General features: G+C 15.9%; 1 pseudogene across 1 annotated transcript; it reads right to left on the reverse strand.

Annotated features, from left to right (window-relative positions):
* Positions 1-1,336: 1,336 nt before the first annotated feature.
* LOC132931329 (cytochrome b-like) lies at positions 1,337-2,911 on the reverse strand (annotated as a pseudogene). The gene has a single exon (XR_009662463.1). The product of XR_009662463.1 is annotated as a cytochrome b-like (transcript).
* Positions 2,912-6,727: the final 3,816 nt, after the last annotated feature.

The following is a 6,727-nucleotide window of genomic DNA, read 5'->3' on the forward strand; positions in this document are numbered from 1 at the left end:
GTTACTTTAGGGATAACAGCGTAATTAATTTTTTAAGTCCAAATTTAAAAATTAGTTTGCGACCTCGATGTTGAATTAAGATTAATCTTAGGTGCAAAATTTTAAGTATTAGGTCTGTTCGACCTTTAAATTCTTACATGATTTGAGTTCAAACCGGTGTAAGCCAGGTTGGTTTCTATCTTTTAAAAATTAATTTGTTTTAGTACGAAAGGATTAAATAATTAAATTAAATTTTTATTAAATGAATAAAAATAATTTATAACTATTTTGGCAGATAATTGTGTTAAATTTAGAATTTAATTATATAATTTTTATTATAGATAGTAATTTTTATATTTGTTATAATTATTAATTTTTTGATTTTATTTTTAATAGTTTTTATAAGAGTTGCTTTTTTTACTTTATTAGAGCGTAAAGTTTTAGGTTATATTCAATTACGTAAAGGTCCGAATAAGTTTTTGATTAAAGGTATTTTTCAACCTATAGGTGATGGGTTAAAATTATTTTTTAAAGAAGTTAATTATCCGAGTAATATAAATTTTTTTATTTTTATAATTTCTCCTTTATTGGGTTTATTAATTTCAATTTTTTTTTGATTTATTTATCCTTATATTGGTATGAACTATATTATAGGATTTGGTTTAATTTATATATTTTGTTGTTCAAGTTTAATAGTTTATATTTTTTTAATAATTAGATGATCTTCGAATTCTAATTATTCAGTTTTAGGTATAATTCGGTTTATTTCTCAAATGATTTCATATGAAGTTAGAATAATAATTATTATTATAAATTTAATATTTTTAATTAATAGTTTTAATTTAAATGATTTTTATATCTATCAAATTAATTTAAAATTTTTTTTTTTTTCTTTTTTTTTTTGTTTATTTTATTATTAATTAGATTTTTATGAAATAAATCGTTCTCCTTTTGATTTTTCTGAGGGTGAATCAGAATTAGTTTCTGGATTTAATATTGAATTTAGAAGTTTATCTTTTATTTTTATTTTTATATCTGAATATATAAGAATTATATTTATAGGGATACTATTATGTGAAATGTTTTTTGGTTTGATAATAAATAAATTTTATTTAAATATTTTTATTTTGATTTTTATATTTATAGTTATTTGATTACGTGGGTTTTTACCACGATTTCGTTATGATAAATTAATATATTTAGTTTGGAAATTAATTTTACCTTTGTCTTTATTTTTATTTGTCTTTAATTTTTCTATTAAATTATTTAACTTATATCATTAATTTAAGTATTAAGTTAATAGAATTAAATTCTATTTTTTATTTTCAAAATAAATATTTTAAATAAATTAATTAACTAAATTAATAATTTATCTCATAACTTTATGATATAAAAGTTAATGAAAAAGTAAGAAAAATAAATTGTTGTAAAAATTTGCCCTGTTGTAATAAATGGGTATTCAACTGGTTGTATCCCAATTCAGGTTAAAATAAAAAATGTTATAATAAATATTCAGAATAAAAATTTATTTAATGGGTAAAATTTATTTCTTAAAAAATTTTTATTGTTTAATATAGGTAAGATTAATAAAATTAAAATTGAAAGTATTAAAGCAATAACCCCTCCTAATTTATTAGGGATTGCTCGTAAAATTGAATAAGAAAATAAAAAATATCATTCTGGTTGAATGTGATTTGGTGTAATTATTGAATTTGCTATAATAAAATTATTGTGATCATTTAGTAGGTATGGAAAAATTAAAGCTAAAATAAAAAATATTCATATAAATATGATTAATCCAATTAAATCTTTAATTAGAAAATATGGAGAAAAAGTAATTTTATCAAAATTTCTATTAATTCCTAGTGGATTATTAGAACCTGTTAAATGAAGAAAGAATAAGTGAATAAAAGTAAATAAAATAATAATAAATGGTAAAATAAAATGGATTGAGAAAAATCGTGTTAATGTAGCATTATTAATTGAGAATCCCCCTCAAATTCAAATAACAATTGAATTTCCTAAATAAGGAATTGCTGATAATAAATTTGTGATTACTGTTGCCCCCCAAAATGATATTTGTCCTCATGGTAATACATAACCTACAAATGCTGTTATTATTGTTAATAATAATAAAATTACTCCAATAATTCATGTTATTTTAAAGTTGAAAGAATTTATATAGATACCTCGTCTAATATGAATATAAATTATAATAAAAAATATAGAAGCCCCATTTGCATGGAAAGATCGGATTAATCATCCAAAGTTAATATTTCGATTTATATTAATAATTCTTTGAAAAGCTAAATTAATATCTGTTTTATAATGGAAGGCTAAAAATAATCCTGTTAAAATTTGATTAATTAAACAAATTATTAATAAAGATCCAAAATTTCATATAAAACTAATTCTAGCTGGTGTAGGTAAATTTAATATTGGGGATAAAGTTTTTAGTATATTTTTTTTCATTAATTATTTTTTTGTCGAATTGGTCCTTTATTAATTTTTAGTATTCAAATAATTAAAATTAATATAAAAAAAAGGATTAAGATAATTAAATAAATTATTAAATTATTTGGTATTATGAATATATTTAATAAATTAAAATTATCTTCAAATATAAATTTATTTTCATAATTGAAATTTTCAAGATTGAGATTTAATTTTAAATAAAAGATTAACATTAAAATTAATGTTAATTTATAAATTATAATTTTATAATTTTTATTAATATTTAATTCATTAAAAGCAATTCTTGAAATATATAAAAAAATAATTATTAATCCTCCAATGTATAAGATAAATACTATAAATGAAATTCATGCTGTTTTAGTAATTATATTAATTATTAATGTTAAAGTTATAGTTTGAATTAAAATGATTAAGTTTGATCTAATTGGTGATTTTATTATAGTTAATAAAATTGCTATGGTTAAATTAGTTAATAAAATAAATTTTAAAATTCAGTATATATTTTAATTAAAATATTAATTTTGGAGATTAATGATAATATGTATATATTTATACTGATTTATTTTAAATAATTTTATAATTTTGATTTACAATATCAATGTTTTTTTTAAACTATTAAAATGATAAATTTATTTATTTTAGTATTAATATTTATATTATTTTCTGGAGTTTTATTTTATATTTTTAATTTTAATCATTTATTAATAATACTTTTAGGATTAGAATATTTATTATTAATTTTATCTTTATTATTTTTATTAAATTTAATAATATTTATTAAACAATATGTTTTATTATTAATTTTTTTTATTTTTTGTATTAGTGAAAGAGTTTTAGGTTTAACAATTTTGATTTTAATAGTTCGTATATATGGTAATGATTACTTAAGTCATTAATAATTTTACAATGTTAATAATTTTAATATTAATTTTATTTAGTATGATTTTTTTTAGTCTTAATTTTAAAAGATGATGATTAGCCCAGAATTTTTTTTTTTTTTTTTTTTTTTTTTATATATTTCAAGATACCTATGTTTAATTATTTTTTAAATGTTAGTTATTTATTTGGTATAGATATATTTTCTTATTTGATATTTATATTAGGTGTTTGAATTATTAGATTAGTTTATATTTCTAGATTTAGTCTTAAGAATAATTATTTAAAGTATTTTAATTTTTTAATATTTATTTTTATTATTATTTTTTATTTTTGTTTTTTTTAGAAATAATTTTATTTTATTTTATATTTTTTATGAAATTAATTTAATTCCTGTTATTATTTTAATTTATGGTTGAGGTTATCAATATGAGCGTTTTAAGGCTGGTTTTTATTTATTTATTTATATAATTTTTTTTTCTTTACCTTTTTTTTCTTGTTTATTGAGTTTAAATAATTTTAATTTTATATTTATATATTATTATGATTACTTATATAATTTAAATTTTTATTATTATTTATTTTTAATAATAATTTTTTTAGTTAAGATACCTTTATTTATATTTCATATTTGACTTCCAAAGGCTCATGTTGAGGCTCCTATTAGTGGTTCAATAATTTTAGCTGGGATTATATTAAAATTAGGTGGTTTTGGTATTTATCATGTTTTAATATTAGTTTTTAAAGTTAACTTAAAATTTAATTATTTATTTATTTCTTTATGTTTATTAGGTATATTGGTTTTAAGATTAGTTTGTTTTTTTCAGAGAGACTTAAAAATTTTGATTGCTTATTCTTCTGTTGTTCATATAGCTTTAGTAATTATTGGGTTTTTAACTTTAAATAATTGTGGTTATTTTGGTTCATTAATTTTAATATTTGGCCATGGTTTATGTTCTTCTGGTTTATTTTGTTTAAGAAATATTTGTTATTTACGTTTTAAAAGTCGAAGTTTATTTTTAAATAAGGGTTTAATTAATATTTATCCTGTTTTATCATTTTGGTGATTTTTATTATGTTCTTCAAATATATCTTTTCCCCCATCTTTAAATTTATTTGGTGAATTATTTTTATTAATTAGTTTAATAATTTGATTAGATTATTTTTATATATTATATTTTTTAATTATAATTTTAATATTTTTATATAGTTTATATTTATATTTATATACTCAATATGGTAAATTATTTTTTAATATAAATTATTTAGTTTATATTAATTTAAGAGAATATATATTATTATTTATGCATTGAGTTCCATTAAATTTAATTTTTTTAATTATAGAATTATTTTGTTATTTAAATAGTTTATTTAAAATATTAATTTGTGGAATTAAAGATTATATTTTTATATTTAAATAATTAAATTTAATTTTTTTTTTTTTTTTTTTTTTTTTTTATTTTATTTTATTTGTAGTTTTTTTTATTATAGGTTTATTAATGATTTATTTTGATAAATTTTATTTTATTGAATATATATTTTTTTTTTTTAATTCTTGTATAGTTTTATATGTTATTTTAATAGATTGAATATCTTTAATATTTATTTCTTTTGTTTTTTTAATTTCTTCTATAATTTTATTATATAGTATAGAATATATAAATTATGATTTTAATAAGAGTCGATTTTTAATATTAATAAATTTTTTTATTATATTTATATTTTTTTTGGTTATTAGTCCTAATTTGATTAGAATTTTATTAGGTTGGGATGGTTTAGGGATGGTTTCTTTTTGTTTAGTTGTTTTTTATCAAAATAAAAAATCTTATAGTTCAGGTTTAGTAACAGTTATTTTAAATCGTTTAGGTGATTTATTTATTATTATATCTATAATTTGAATATTAAATTTTGGTTCTTGAAATTTTATTTTAATTGATTATTATGTTAATTTAAATTATTTATTTTTTATTATATTGATAATTATAATAGCTTCTTTAACTAAGAGAGCTCAGATTCCTTTTTCTTCTTGACTTCCTTTAGCTATAGCAGCCCCTACTCCTGTTTCTTCATTAGTTCATTCTTCTACTTTAGTTACTGCTGGTATTTACTTAATAATTCGTTTTAATGAAATTTTTTTAAATTTTTCTTTTTTAAATTATTTAATAGTAATTTCTTGTTTGACAATATTAATAGCTGGTTTGAATGCAATTTTTGAATTTGATTTAAAGAAAATTATTGCTTTTTCTACTTTAAGACAAATAAGATTTATATTTATAATTTTATGTTTAGGTAAAATTGATATATGTTTTTTTTATTTATTAATACATGCTTTATTTAAATCTATAATATTTTTAAGAGCTGGGATTTTAATTTTAAATATAAATAATAATCAAGATATTCGTAAAATGGGTGGTTTAATTGATTATTTACCTTTTTGTGGTTTAATTTTTTATATTTACTTTTAATGTCTTTATGTGGTTTTCCCTTTTTTTTGTAGTTTTTATTCAAAGGATTTAATTTTTGAATATTTTTTAATAATAAATTTAAATTTTTTTTTTTTTTTTTTTTTTTTTATTTTCTTTTTTTTTAACTTTTTTTTATTCTATTCGTGTAATTTATTATTTAATAATAATAAATTTTTCTATATATAATTATATAATAATTGTTAAATTTGAAAGAAAAATTTTGATTATTAGAATAATATTTATTAGATTTATTATAATTTTTTTTGGTTCTTTTTTTATATGATTGATATTTTATAAGTTTGATTTAATTTTATTAGAATTTAAATTTAAAATTTTAAGAGTTTTAATTTTATTTTTTAGAATTTGATTTTTTTTTGAACTTAATAATTTTTTATTTTCTATAAGTTATTTTTATTTCTTTATTTAATGTTTTTTTTTTTTGTATAATATGAAATTTATTATTTTTTAAGGTTAATTTTTTTTTAAATAATTTTCTTTATGTTGGTTTTTTTTCTTTAAAAGTTTTCGAGGGTTGGTTGAATTGAATATAATTTAAATAGAGGTTTAATTTTTTTTTTTAAAAAATTAATTTTATTTAGTCAAAATATTTTTTTAAATAGTTTATAAGGTTTATATTTTATTATTTTTTTTATGATTTTTAATTATTTTATTTTTTAATTATTAAATTTGAATAGCTTAATTATAGAGCATTATATTGAAGATATAAAGGTAAATTTAAATTTTTTAAATAATTTTAAAAATTTTTATTTTTTAAAAAAAAAGTTTTATTTTGAAATAAAGACTAAATCTTAGTTAAGGTTATTTTTGTGTTTTTAAAAAAAGGTAAAATTTTGATTTAATTTTAATTTTTTTTTTATGGTAAGGTAGCTACCTTTGCAAATTTTTTAAAAATTTTATTTTTTAAAAAAAAA

Source organism: Rhopalosiphum padi, unplaced genomic scaffold (assembly GCF_020882245.1).
Source record: "Rhopalosiphum padi isolate XX-2018 unplaced genomic scaffold, ASM2088224v1 scaffold1, whole genome shotgun sequence".
Lineage (NCBI taxonomy): Eukaryota > Metazoa > Arthropoda > Insecta > Hemiptera > Aphididae > Rhopalosiphum > Rhopalosiphum padi.